Raw genomic sequence first — 15,430 nt, 5'->3', positions numbered from 1 at the left:
TATTATATTATTGAAGATCGCCTCATCCAGGGGGCAGAAAAGAACTGCCCCGGCTTTGGTCACCACCACCCCCAACAACCGTGAGTGAAATTCACAAGGATACCAGAAATAGCCCCTAATCCTGGTTCAGACTGCAGAGTGAACAGTTAAGTTTAAACTGTTCCTATGCAGGCAAAGGCTACCTGGGGAGGCTTCTCCCTCAGCCAGTCCCCCTGCTCCCTGCTACAAGCTAGAGGGGAGCCACTGCAGCCCCTGCTGAGTGGGGGGGTTGGGGGAACGTGGAGCCTAGCAGTGTCGGGCAGCCTGGCTGGAGGAGGAGGAGAGAGGACAAGGAGAAAAATGTGACAGTGAATTTTCAGTTTTTCAGGCTTATTCCAATAGTAAAGTTTTATTACAGATAGTACTGGTAGCAGTAATAGTAGCTTTATTTTCTATATCTAAGTCATGCAATGGGAGGGATCCATGAAGTGTGTAGGAGAGGTGGGTTGCTTGTGTTTGGACTGTACAGGTAAGGAATGTAACTTACTTCCACCCTGGCCCCTCCTCTTCTGTCTGAAGCCCCGCCCCTTCCAGGGGGAGAGGGGGCCAGAGTGGGACCCATACCGGTAAGACCTGTATTTTACTTTCACCCTGATCTTGTACATCAGATGGGAATTCCAAAGATCTAGAAGAGCAGAAACAAGTTTCCAGTTAACAACCAAACCTAAGGGGTTGATGCTAGAGGTTTTGGATTTGCTTTGGCCTTTAGGAAAGTTGCTTGCCATGATTGTTTTGTCTCAATATAGTATTGTTTATACATCATACTTCCAGTTGCTTCAAGTCATCATTTTGCTAGTATAGCCTACACCCTTGTTTGGCAATATCTGATAAACTGATATTTAGGATTTACTGATATGGAACATCAACAACCAGAGCCAAATCATCCACTCATAGGCTCATACCTGGACTACACAATGTTTTTTGTACATCTCATTCTGAAGAGAGGTTTCAGAGTAGCAGCCATGTTAGTCTGTATCCACAAAAAGAACAGGAGTACATGTGGCACCTTAGAGACTAACAAATTTATTTGAGCATAAGCTTTCGTGGGTTACAGCCCACTTCGTCAGATGCATAGAATGGAACATATAGTAAGAAGATATATGTACACACAGAGAACATGAAAAGGTGGAAGTTGCCATACCAATGCTAAGAGGCTAATTAATTAAGATGAGTTATTATCAGCAGGAGAGAAAAAACTTTTGTAGTGATAATCAAGATGGCCCATTCCAGACAGTTGATAAGGAGGTGTGAGGATACTTAACATGGGGAAATAGATTCAATTTGTGTAATGACCAAGCCACTCCCAGTCTCTATTCAAGTCCAAGTTAATGTTATCTAGTTTGCAAATTAATTCTAGTTCAGCAGTTTCTCGTTGGAGTCTGTTTGTGAAGCTTTTCTGTTGCAAAATTGCCTCCTTTAAGTCTGTTACTGAGTGACCAGAGAGGTTGACGTGTTCTCCTACTGGTTTTTGAATGTTTTGATTCCTGATGTCAGATTTGTGTCCATTTATTCTTCTGCGTAGAGACTGTCCAGTTTGGCTGATGTACGTGGCAGAGGGGCATTGCTGGCACATATCACACTGGTAGATGTGCAGGTGAACGAGCCTCTGATGGCGTGGCTGATGTGGTTAGGTCCTATGATGGTGTCTCTTGAATAGATATGTGGACAGAGCTGGCATTGGGCTTTGTTGCAAGGATAGGTTCCTGGATTAGTGTTTTTGTTATGTGGTTGCTGGTGAGTATTTGCTTTAGGTTGGGGGGCTGTCTGTAAGCGAGGACTGGTCTGTCTCCCAAGATCTGTGAGAGTCATGGATTGTCTTTCAGCATAGGTTGTAGATCTTTGATGATGTGCTGGAGAGGTTTTAGTTGGGGGCTGAAGGTGACGGCTAGTGGCGTTCTGTTATTTTCTTTGTTGGGACTGTCCTGTAGTAGGTGACTTCTGAGTACCCTTCTGGCTCTGTCAATCTGTTTCTTCACTCCAGCAGGTGGGTATTGTAGTTTTAAGAATGCTTGATAGAGATCTTGTAGGTGTTTGTCTCTGTCTGAGGGATTGGAGCAAATGAGGTTGTATCTTAGAGCTTGGCTGTAGACAATGGATCGTGTGATGTGTCTTGGATGGAGCTGGAGGCATGTAGGTGAGTATAGTGGTCAGTGGGTTTCTGATATAGGGTGGTGTTTATGTGACCATCGCTTATTAGCACAGTAGTGTCCAAGAACTAGACTGGAGGGGACGGATAGCTTAGTGGTTTGCGTGTTGGCTTGCAAAACCCCTGGTTGTGAGTTCAATCTTTGAGGGGGCCATTAGGGAACTAGGGTAAAAATCTTTCTGGGGATTGGTCCTGCTTTGAGCAGCAGATTGGACTAGATAACCTCCTGAGGTCCCTTCCAACCCTGATATTCTCTGATTGGTCCAAGCTGAGGTTGATGGTGGGGTGGAAATTGTTGAAATCATGGTGGAATTCCTCAAGGGCTTCTTTTTCATGGTTCCAGATGATGAAAATGTCATCAATGTAGTGCTAGTAGAGTGGGGACAAGAGCTAAGGAAGCATTGTTCTAATTAGGCCATAAAGATGTTGGCATACTGTGGGGCCATGTGGGTACCCATAGCAGTGCCACTGACTTGAAGGTATATATTGTCCCCAAATGTGAAATAGTTGTGGGTGATAATAGCTCATCTTAATTAATTAGCTTCTTAGAGTTGGTATGGCAACTTCCACCTTTTCATGTTCTCTGTATGTATATATATCTTCTTCTTCTATGTTCCATTCTAGGCATCTCATGAAGTGGGCTGTAGCCCACAAAAGCTTATGCTCAAATAAATTTGTTTAGTCTCTATGGTGCCACATGTACTCCTGTTCTTTATTCTGAAGAGAGCAATTCAGAGTTGATAAGATAGAAACCCAGTCAAAAATACTGCACAGGAATTTGAAACTTAATTGTAAATGAAAGTTTTGGTTTAGAAAGGATATCTGGAAAAACGATACTACTCTTGATTATGCAGGTACAATCACTATGACTGTCAATGTTTACAAAGTTCAATCTTGTCTAGAGAGGCCAAAATTTAAAGATAGTTCCTTTAATTGTACACTACATTTGACATTTTAAATTGCATTAGAGGCATCTACAATCATTATACTAGCAGACTTTCGATTTGACGGCCCACTGAGAAAAACCTGAAAGCATTCAATACCTTCTCAATATTTAAGTACATAATGGTAATGTAGGAGAAGTGAATGTTTATTTTATCAATATCAAGCATGACCCATGAATCATGCAAATCAAAACATAAATCATGAACTACAAGAAAGACTTGTCAACCTAACAGAACACTCTGCAAGATTCCTTAATGTATTTGTTCTAAACTTGGACACATTGACAGAACAGTATGAACTCTTATCCAATACTGTAAACACTAAAAAAGGAGGTAATACGTAAATTGTATCATTTGTAACAAGACCCATCAGGTTTTAATTATTCAGTATGTAGTGTCTTTAATGGATTCAGTGCTCAAGAAAGGTGCAGAATTCAAACTCCTGGAGCCTGTTTACAGAACAAGCATAACACAAGCAAAATTTTGCACCTATTACACCTTAGGTTGGTCAGGAAATTACATGCTAAAACAAAAGTATTTTACAGAAATCGGCTAAATTAAAAATACCAATACATAAAATAATCAGGCAAGAAATGGAAGGCCAAAAATAATGACTAGGGATAAACTCTCTCCATCTATCAATCACTCAATAGTGGAAAACAAGAAAGTTAAAATTCTACTAACACAAAAATTCCTGAGCTAAATTCTGTATTATTTACACCATCGGCTATCCCACTAAATCTGTGTGATGTTTCACCCTGGGCTCTAGACTGCTCATCTCCTTCAATCTCTCACCTAATAGACATATTAGCAACTTTATTTACTGTTATCTGTACTACCGTAGAGTTTAGAGGGCACAGCCAAGATTGGGCATCCATTTTACTAGGCATTCTACATGCACATAGTAAGAGAAAGTCCCCATCCAAAATAATTTATTCTCTAAAGAGACAAACAGTAAGAAGCGAAACAGATGTAGAAAGATGAAGTGGCTTGCCCAGAGGTCGGTGGCAGAACTGGGACTAGATTTCTAAGCTCCTGACTCCCAGGCTAATGGTCTAACAACCGGAGGAAGGGGTGTTAAATGCAAATTCATCCTATTAAACATGTTATTGTTCAAAGAATGGAAATTTCACACTTACCTATAGAAGCTAAAGTCCTTTAGCCAGGTAACCTACTTCCATTTTAAACATGAACTAGCTGATAAACACAAAGGACAGGGCCCAGGTCCTTAAAGTTATTTGGATATCTATTTATTTCAATGGGAGTTAGGCGCCTAAACACCTCTGAGGACCTGGACCTAAGTGATTTACACAAGTTCACATAGTAAATCAGTGGTAGCGCCAGGAATAAATCCAGGCCTATTGATGCCCAGTCAAGTGCTCATTTAACAAACTACTGCTGTCCCAGTTGTCCCAAGAGTGCTTTACATTTGAATGCTTCCAGCACAAATTTTAAAGAAAGAAATAGCAGAATCATGTCTACTGCTATACTTAAAGGTCTGACTAATTCACTAAGGTAAACATCTGAGACAGGGTATTATTACCCGCTATGTTATAAGACTGGAAGCTACTTCACCTCTCTGCTTTAATTAGCCAAAGGTTATAGAATTAAAATTCAGAACTTGCTTGATTTTCATATCCATACTCATTCTCCAGACCATGCTATTGGCTAATAAAGATTTTAGAAAGTGGTTATTGTATATTCTTAGGTGCCAATCTAAACCAATATAGTTACACCAGTATTACCCTCTGGTAATACACTTCTGGTATGAGTGAGGTTTGTTTTCTTTTTATTTAGCTTATATTGTTTTGGAAGGGGTTTAAGCTCTATCATAGAAAGCCACTCTATGCCAGAATGTAAATGTCCGTGGGGGTGAGCGTTATTCTTTAATAGCAGGCTGTCGGAAAAAAACAGTCAGGAAGGCAAAACAATACAGGCGAGTCTCATCTTACGCAGGGGTTCCGTTCCGCGGTTAGGGCGTAAAGCGAAAACCGCGTACAGTCAAAATTACATTGAGTTGAATGGCGGGCGAAATCGCCGGCACTACAGTTACAATTTTAATACTGTTATTTTTCTCTTCTTTTTGTTTTGTTTTTTTGTTTTTGCCAACTGTGTAAAGCTGAAATTGTGCATGTTAAATGCACATAAGAAGCGACAGACCTGTAACTCCAGACAAGACATGCTTCAAACAACACTTTGAGGGGGGCTGTCACAAGACAATATCTCCACTATTAACAGTGAATATTCTACTTCTCAGGCTCCAGCCAAGTCACACCATTTGTTTTGCCAGTGCTGGGAACCATCAGATCAAAAGGGCAATAAAGAGCTAAGCAGATTCTCTTTGTCAAGATTTGAGGGCAGCAGTCAGGAACTGTGTAGGGGAACACCCACAGCTACTCCCCGAATATCTGAAGAATCTAGACCTTCCTAGGCTCCCCTCACAGGGCAGAAAGGCTTAAGATAGATAGATAGATCACAGTAGCTCCTAGGAGACCCAGTCACAAACCAGGACCCCATTGTGCTAGGTGCTGTGGAAACAGATAAAAAAAAAAACAATAGTACCCGTCCCAAAAAGCTTACAATCTAAGTAATGCAGGTAGCCCTTTTATTGTTTTAAAACCATTTTTCTCATATCTTATGCTTTGTTCCTACAGCTAAGATTAAACAATATTTTGGTTTAAGAAAGATATCTGATCACCTGTATTAACCACTAGTCACAAGCTCCCAAAGGGAAAAGTCACAGGAACACAATCAGACCTGGTGGGTACGTACAGTCAGTAAATAGGGTATTGTAGCCCAGGACCCAATCTAAGAGTGGAGAATCACATGAGTACACCCCAGGAGGAGTGTAGGCATGAGGCCTAAAACCTGAGGAGGGCGTACTCAAAGAGACCAGAACACATCAGAGGTGAAGAGAGCCGTGAAACTATGATACAGGAGTCTAAGGAACTATGGTTGCTCAAGCACCATCACTATAATGTGTGTGTATCTGCACTGTTATTATTTATTGTTGTATGCAGTGTTCATAGAATATCAGGGCTGGAAGGGACCTCAGTCATCTAGTCCACCCCTCTGCTCAAAGCAGGACCTATCCCTGGACAGATTTTTGCCCCACAGCCTAAATGGCCCCCTCAAGGATTGAATTTACAACCCTGGATTTAGCAGGCCAATGCTCAAACCACTGAGCTATCCCTCCTTGTTGTAGCTATGTCAGTCCCAGGATATTAGAGACAAGATGGGTGATAAAAAATATTCTCTCATCCACCTTGTCACTAAGTTATTCTAAGAATTAATGAGTATAAGAAGAAGATTAAGTGGCAAAGTTCAGAAGTTAACTATTCTTTATAATCATTTAATGCATTGCATGTTCCCTTGTAGCTATTTGATCTGTGAATCCATAGAACCCTGCTGGGATTTTTCATTAATTCAATATTCTGCTTCTTGATTTGGTGCCCATTCCACACAAAAATTTATGATGCTATAAAGTAGGAGTTTAGGCATCTTGGAAGGAAGACAGCTACAGCCAGAATAGCCATAGAAATTAATTGAAATTAAAGACTCTTTCTATATAATATTTCTACTCTTAATAGTCTAAGATCATCTTGGGTATTTACTTGAAATGGGAATTTCCTGTGCATCATATAGTCAAATGAGAACTATGGATGATCCATCCATCGGCATTGTTTGTTCTGAATTACGTTTTCATCTTAAATACCTGCTCATGGGCCACTGAGCAGGGGAGCCACCCAGCCATGGCCCAACCACTTTTTGGTTTGGCCAAACCGGAGTGGTGCTGTGACCCCGTGGGCCAGGTTGAAATACCACTCACTCAAATTTGCAGGTGGTGAATATAGGGGCTTGTGGGAGTGCCTGAAAGGGGAAGAGGAGGGTTGGGGGGGAGCAGATCTCTGGTCCCTCTTTAAATCTCAGTCCACAGTCGCTGCTTCTATTTATGTAGTACTTTTTATTTGGAAGACTCCAAAAGGCTTTTACAAACTGTAAATTTGTATTTACAGATTTCACTTACCCATCATGGAAAAGCAGCCACCTCTCTAGCAAAATACAGTCAGTCCTGAGCTGCTTCTTCAACTCTCCACTTCATACCCCCTCCCAACCCCAACCCCCTCCCCTTTTTTTTAAATAAAAAACACACTGTTCTGTGATGAAATGGCTAGGGCAAGAACCAAGGTGGGGGAAGTATAGCAAGTATTTTTCCAAGCTCCACCTATTTGAAATTCTAAAACAAGATTCCACTCACAGTAGATAATATGATCATCCTTCTTTTCTTCTGTGCTTTGATCAGCCATGAAACAGTTAATGTTCACATACAAATTGTCATAATTATACTTAACCACCCTATTCAGTGAAGGAGAGACAGTGAAGGAGAGACCTCTCCTAGACCCATTGTTTTAAGCTATCTGCAGATTCAGGAAGACATCACTGCATCAGTTCACGTTTCTAAGGTTTCTTTTTAAATTAAAACTCAGATTCAGAAGCACAAAATAGCAGCCTGCAGAGGAAAGTACCAATTCAGCCAGGTGCCCCAAACGGCTAACTGCTCCTACCTTTGCCATGCTCAGTCATCTCTGTTTTAGCTATGTAAATTAATAGTAGACTCCAAGCCTCACATAGGCAGGGATCCTGCCTTCTTATGTATTCATACAACACTAGGCAAAACTATGAAATTATATTTATATAATACCACACACCACAGCTATTTTGACCAGCAACACTGCACTTTAAGAGGGGAGGAGAAATTATTTTTTGCCAAGTACTATACAGGGAACATTCAGGTAGACAGAATTCAATTACAGTAGCTGGAATTTTTCTAGGACACATGGGCTAACAATTGCTCTTGCCAGAAATGCCACTGGCTCTTTAATGTCTTTAAATGGTCAGGATCTGAGGTTGGCTTTTTTGTCTTATCCAAATAAACGGATCATCAGAGAGCTCTGAACAGAAGTCTTCAATAAAGAAGGAGGGCATAACCCCAGTTACAGTTTACACTTACTCATCAGCTGGGAAAATCTAATTATCTTATTGGGCTCCTTGAAACTACAGACATTAGTGGAGAGGCAGGGAAGGTAGAGAGTTTAAAAGAAGCTAGTAAAGGAAATGCTTTTGAATGATTTTGCATGATTTTTGCCTTCTAGCACATTTGCAAAAAGGAAACCCCTGACTTTTACATCAACCACTAATGTTAAAAAAATAAAACTTTTAAAATGTCCCATTTGTAATCCATTATTTAAGGCTCATCAGCATAACCCATCATACGAGTCACATCAGTCTTGCACATATGAGCCCTACTAAATAATGGATTGCAAGTGAGGACAATGGGAGGATTTTTTGAGATGGGGGCCAAAGGGTGTGGCTTGTTTGTTCAGAAGCTTGAGAGGCTAATGGGAGCTATTTTTCTGTCTTTTAATGCCTTCAAAAGCAGGGCCAATAAAGAATACTCCACAGCTGTATGACTACCCATGTCAGGTCACACAGCTGAAAATAATAGGCTTCCCTTTAAAAGGTGTTGGCCCTGGGCATGAATGATTGAAGTTTTGCACAGATGTTAAATTGCCCTGAGGGTCTCACAATACTTTTAATCGTGCTTGAAAAACAAAACCCTCAAACAATACCAATACTGAAAAGCACTGTTCCTTTTAAAGCACCTTTCAAAGGATTATGAATTAAAGAGCTTCTTGTTTTGTTTTTACAAGCAACAGCAGGGTTTTTCAATTAACTGAATATGCCTTTATACTCGACACAGGCCAAGCATGGCTGATCACACAGATAACAGGGAGTGAGTGATGGGATGTGCTTTATGATCTCTCATCTACTTTTATCTATCCCTTACATTCTTTGGCAAGGCTGGGCACAGTTCAGATGCTATGGGGCTAGTTGAACAGAGAGCAGTGCAAAAAGATAAGGAATGCTAAGAATTCAGTCACACCATAGTTCCTTCCTCCCCAACCCAACACCACTTTAACTCCATTTTATTAAAAATGTAATATGAAACAGAGGCATTTGATTGAAATCCTGAAAGATTGTTCACTCTAGGTTGGTCTGTGCTAAGTGATTTGTGGAATTAATAAAGCCTCAGTAAGCATTTGTTCCAGCCCTTATCCATATCCTCAGCCAGTTTTATTGTATTTCACTTATAACTTTACCAGGAGTTGGGACCCAGTCCTGCAGATTCTCCTGAAGATCACAGAAAAGAGTAAGCCTTTCACCACTACAACATCTCTCAGCTCATCAGAAGAAACAGCAGGTAACAAGTTGTGCATGCAGGCTCAGTTTGACATTTCATGACGCGTGCGCTTTACGGGGCAACTTCAACATTCTATTGATATAGTTTTTGTATGAAGTGTCCTAGGTTTGCTTTTTTTTTCTTTTCTTTAAGAAAAAGAAGTTCCATATTCTGGGTCTATCTGACTAGACATCACAAGAAGCTTACCATTTTTGACTGAGATTCAACAGCCTTTACCCCCTCCCCCTGCTACCTCAGTAGCTGCCACAAAAGCTGTCTGGCTCAGCCAGCCCTTCCCCTGCAGGCCCAGTTGCCAGCCTGCTGCAGCAGAACTCTGGTGAAGCTGCTAAAGCTGGGAAAGGTGGTTGTGTAGCAGAGTTATTGCAAAGCAAGAGATTCCAACATATCGTCTTTTCCATTTTTTGCACAATAAATGAATGAGGAGGGAAAAAATAAAGTATACTGCCTGGAGATGGTTATTCTGTAATGTTTATTAATCAGAATTTATCATTTGTTTTCTCAGCTTGAGCAGTCAGCTGGGGAGTTAGAGGCCCTCAGTTCTTGGAATATCTCCACCTACTGGCAGTACATTGTGATAACAGAGAGAGGGATTTTAAAAAATAATGCAGTTGTAGTGGCCACAGAGTACCAGGTGCACTTGAGGAAGGAAAACTTCTGCGCATGCTAAGAAAACAATTCTCAAATGCTCATATTTGCTCAAATCAAAAAAAATTTCCTCTTGAACAAGATCATACCATTATCCTAGATAAATCCTATTTTCATACCAAAGTTCAACTTTAACACTACACTGCAGGGCTGTTAAAAAAAATTGTGCAAAAAATAATTATAAAATGGGAAGTGCAATTTCACCTCATCCTCACATTCAAAGGGGGGCAGAAGCTAAACTTGGTTTGTTCAAACATTCAAAAACGTCACTTTTCTCCCACTAATGATTAACAAAAGCAGTTACTTCATCTATAATAAGCCTGATGTTACAAATAAGGTATTTAATACTCAGCTAAAGGAAAATACTTTATTGATTGTGCAGGTAGCAACACTTGTAGTTATGGATGCCAGGCAGTTCCCATTGTAAGACTGTTTTCAGTTGCTTATAACTTTGCCATAATTTATTTATCTGGGCTGAAATTTTCCATTATGGGTGTCAGGCTCCCTCCCTCCTTTCTTTTTCAAGTGTCCATAAAAAAATGGCTCAGCCATTTACGAGAACAAGATTGGGGTGGGGAAATGCATGGTTTTACCTATGTTAACAAATTGCTTATAAGAATATTAGACACTCTAGAGCCTCCATTTCTTGGAATGGTGACTTGACATTTTTCAGGAGGTTGCACTGATGTCCGGAATGTCCTTTTTGCTATTGCTGTCAAAAGCTGCCCAAGTTTGGTCAGTTCGGCTGATAAATACATACATTTCTACACAAGTAGAAACTTGTTAGAGTTTGGCTGATAAATTCTGTGACTAGTCCATCTGTACTGAGCATGCTCCATCCCCTCACAGCTCCTGCATGTGACCAGACTGCACATGTGCCCTCTCCCAAAGCAACTGAGCATACTCCATCCTGGGGCTGCAAAGACTGAGCAAGATTTGCCCTGCAATTGCTGCTCCAGGCCACAGTGGCATCAGGCACAGGAACAGAGACCAAGGAGATCGTGTCTCTTGTCCTTTCAAGATCCCTCTGCTGGCACCCAAAGAAGGAAAAAGCTGCCTGACTTAGAATGAAGAGAGGTGAGGGCTGAGAAGATAGGTGCAACTAATGAGGCAGGAGTACCTCAGTGTTGTATCAAGCAGGCAAGATACTAACAAGCTTCAACAGAACTTTATTTACAGTGGAAACCCCTTTACCAAGCTGCTGCTGCACCCTCTGTAACTCCCACTCAACCTCCTCAACTCCTCCCCTTCCTTCCTGTTCCCTGTCCTTTCAGACTCCCAACAGCCAGTGGCCCCAGATCTAATAATTACAAGCACATCTAAATACCACACTCAGACAGCAGCTTCTTTCACTATATAGCCTGATTCATCCTCAGAGCATCGCCCATAATATGCACTGAATTAGGCACAGTCCTATAGAAAAAAGTGTGATCATGTAATTAAAGACTATCATAAATACAAGACACCAAATTAAGATTGCATGAGCAACCTTAATTCAGGTTTTTAACTTTGAATGCTTGACTTTGCTACTTTAATGGTCTTCTAAAGTATTTGTTTTACACATATGCTTAACTTTAGACAGTAGACCAGGGGTCGGCAACCTTTCAGAAGTGGTGTGCCGAGTCTTCATTTATTCATTCTAATTTAAGGTTTCGTGTGCCAGTAATAGATTTTAAACATTTTTAGAAGGTCTCTTTCTATAAATCTATAATATATAACTAAACTATTGTTGTATGTAAAGTAAATAAGGTTTTTAAAATGTTTAAGAAGCTTCATTTAAAATTAAATTAAAATGCAGAGCCCCCCGGACCGGTGGCCAGAACCTGGGCAGCATGAGTACCACTGAAAATCAGTTTGCGTGCCGCAGGTTGCCTGCCCCTGCAGTAGAACCACTGTGAGGCCATTCACAATGCCTTAAGTTAAGCATGTGTATGTCTCTGTAGAAACAGGGCCAGAGGGCTATCGAATTCTCTAGGTACCCAAAACTTCCTTAAGCAGCTATACACATGGAAAAGGCACATGTGAGGTGGAGTTCCTGAGCTCCAGCAAAGCTCTGAAAGAAATGCAGAACTGGGGCTGTATTATGCAAAATATATAGCTCTAAATATATAATACACCTTTAATTTATCCCTCTAAATTGATATCTTTTTAATGTTCTATTTTTAAAAGATAAAATTAAAAATGTGATTCTTCTATGAGTATTTAGGCTAATAAAAGTGTATAGAAATTCCTACTATTTAATTGGGATACTATTAGTAAATAATCTGCTTATTTGGAACATATTTGGCCAATGCCAAAGGATTAAGGCCTGGTATACACTGGGGGGGGAGGGGTCGATATAAGATATGCAACTTCAGCTATAGGAATAGCGTAGCTGAAGTCGATTTACCTCCCATCCTCACGGCGCAGGATCGACAGCCTCAGCTCCCCCATCAACTCCACTTCCTTTGCTCGCCCTGGTGGAGTTCCGGAGTCGACGGGAGCGCGTTCGGGGATCAATCAATCGCTACCCGCCGATCCAGCAGGTAGTCTGGACGTACCCTAAGTGGTGTTTAACCAGATGTTAAATAGGTGTAAAATACAGAGCTCTAGTCTTAACTCAGAAGTTGCCCAATAAAGATTAAAAGATGGAATAAAAGTTAAATGCAGTGAATATTTTTATTCCTGCACTTCATTCAGTGAGGTACTTATTTCATTTTTCAGTCTTTGCAGGCTTTTTCTCTATGTTAAGGGAGGTACTTCATCAGGATAAGTTGTCCACATAATGTCCTATTCAAGACTATGTACAATTACATTCTAACTTGCCTCCCTTTACTGCAGGCTTTATTGTTAGCACAAAACTTTTAACAGAAAACATCAAAAGCTTTTCTTTATTGAAATGAGTTCTGTGCTTTCTCTTAGATTCCAATAGGTGATTCCCCATCAGACCTATTTCCTGTTTTAAACATTCTGGATCAAATTTCTTTAAGCACCTAAATCCTATTAAGTTTTAATGGGAATTAGGCACTTCTGAAAATGTTTCCCCCTCTATCCTTACATACTGGATTAATAGTGGAACAGAGTAATTTGGAAATTCCTTTTCTGGTTACAGTAGATCCTCAGAGTTACAAAAAGTGACTGGTTAACCGCACACCTCATATGGAACCAGAAGCATGCAGTCAGGTAGCAGCAGAGAGACATACAAAAATGCAAATATAGTACTGTGTTAAACATGAACTACTAAAAAAGAAAATGTTTTAAAAAAAGATTTGACAAGGTAAAGAAACTTTCTGTGCTGGTTTCATTTAAATTAAGATAGCTAAAAGCAGCATTTTTCTTCTGCATGGTATAGTTTCAAAGCTGTATTAACTCAATGTTCAGTTATAAACTTTTGAAAGAACCATATTGTTTTGGTCAGAGCTATGAACATTTCAGAATTACAAACAATCTCCATTCCCATGGTGTTTGTAACTGAGGTTTTACTGTAATTCAAATGGCTCCCCCTTGTTCTATTATGTAACTTACAGACAGAAGCTGAAGTCCTAAACTCCCCAATACAGCAAGGCAGGACAGCTATTCAACCAGCTGGGCAGGAGAGGAGAGGAGAGTGGTGCCTCCTAAGAAATAGGACCCATTTCTGCCTCAGGGTCCACTAATACAGACCCCTGCACCTAGACAGAGTACCAGTGAAGTCAACCACTGTAATCCCCAGGTCCTTTTTTTTTTTTTTTTTTTGCGCAAAAAGAGGACCTGGAGTTACAGTGGATGAGAAGCTGGATATGAGTCAGCAGTGTGCCCTTGTTGCCAAGAAGGCCAACAGCATATTGGGCTGTATTAGTAGGAGCATTGCCAGCAGATCAAGGGAAGTGATTATTCCCCTCTATTTGACACTGGTGAGGCCACACCTGGAATATTATGTCCAGTTTTAGTTCCCGCACTACAGAAGGGATGTGGACAAACTGGAGAGAGTCCAGCAGAGGACAACGAAAATGATTAGGGGGCTGGAGCACATGACTTACAAGGAGAGGCTGAGGGAACTGGGTTTATTTATTCTGCAGAAGAGAAGGGTGAGGGGGGATTTGATAGCAGCCTTCAACTACCTCAAGGGGGGGTGGGGGCGGTCCAAAGAGGATGAAGCTAGGCTGTTCTCAGTGGTGGCAGATGACAGAACAAGAAGCAATGATCTCAAGTTGCAGTTTAGGTTGGATATTAGGAAACACTATTTCACTAGGAGGGTGATGAAGCACTGGAATGGGTTACCTAGGGAGGAGTGGAATCTCCACCCATAGTGGTTTTTAAGGCCCAGCTTAACAAAGCCGTGGCTGGGATGATTTAGTTGGTGTTGGTCCTGCTTTGAGCAGGGGATTGGACTAGATGACCTCCTGAGGTCTCTTCCAACTCTAATATTCTATGAGCCAGATCCTGGGCCAAGTATACAGGTCTGCACTAGTGGGTCCTGATGCAGGATTGGGGTCTTAACTAGTCAAATCCAGTTTTTAAAAGTTTTTAGATAATAGTGTCCTGCCCTCAGGATCATTGATCAGTCAACAGTAATTTGTTCTGGTGATGTACTGCTTATCATTATGTAATAGGAATTCAAGTCAACAGGCAAGGATTAAAGAGTTAATATAAAAACTAAAAATGTAGAATAATGAAAAATATGAGGAAAACAAACTATAGTTTAACAGAAGCATGGAAAATACGTAGGGCTGTCGCATGATGAAGAAAAAGCTTAGTTGTGTGATTAAATAGAATACCATTTATTTAAATATTTTGATGTGTTCTAAATTTTCAATTATATTGATTTCAATTACAACACAGAATACAAAATGTACAGTGCTCACTTTATTTTTTATTAAAAGTATTTGCACTGTTAAAAATGAAATTTTTCACTTCACATAATAAAAGTACTGTAGTGCAATCTCTTTATCATGAAAATTGAACTTAAAAATGTAGAATTATTTTAAAAAACCTGCATTCAAAAATAAAAATGTAAAATTTTAGAGTCTGCAAGTCCACCCAGTCCTACTTCTTGTTCAGCCAATGGCTCAGACAAACAAGTTTGTTTACATTTGCAGGAGATAATGCTGCCCGCTTCTTGTTTACAATGTCACCTGAAACTGAGGACAGGGGTTTGCCTGGCTGTAGCCGGGTCCCTTCCTGGCCTCGCTTCCCTGCTGCTCTGGGCTCCTTTAATAAAGCACCTTCAGGCTTCTCTCTTGCAGCACCCGTGGTTTTTATTTACAACTAGTACCCACCACCAGCAACACTATATACAAACTTTACAAGGCTTTGGTCTCTTCTTTACAGGGGTTCTCCCTTCCCTCTGGAGACTACCCCTTCCCTGGCCAATCCCCCCTTGCACTGGCTGCCAGCCAGTCAGCCTTTATAGCTCTTCTCTGAGCAGGCCCACAG

The 15,430-nt window shown here is 40.7% G+C and overlaps 1 long non-coding RNA gene across 2 annotated transcripts in view; it reads left to right on the top strand.

The window, feature by feature from the left end:
- The window catches only part of LOC120399635, a 74,810-nt gene extending 63,190 nt beyond the window's left edge, over positions 1–11,620 (top strand). For both annotated transcript variants that reach the window (XR_005595263.1, XR_005595262.1), the window contains 2 exons: positions 9,294–9,391; positions 10,886–11,620. This is a non-coding gene — a long non-coding RNA (uncharacterized LOC120399635). The remainder of the gene's footprint in view (positions 1–9,293; positions 9,392–10,885) is intronic.
- The last annotated feature ends 3,810 nt before the right edge of the window (positions 11,621–15,430 follow it).

Source organism: Mauremys reevesii, linkage group 2 (genome assembly GCF_016161935.1).
Source record: "Mauremys reevesii isolate NIE-2019 linkage group 2, ASM1616193v1, whole genome shotgun sequence".
NCBI lineage: Eukaryota > Metazoa > Chordata > Testudines > Geoemydidae > Mauremys > Mauremys reevesii.
Note: the sequence above shows the minus strand (reverse complement) of the source record. Positions and strands in the feature narration are given on the sequence as shown.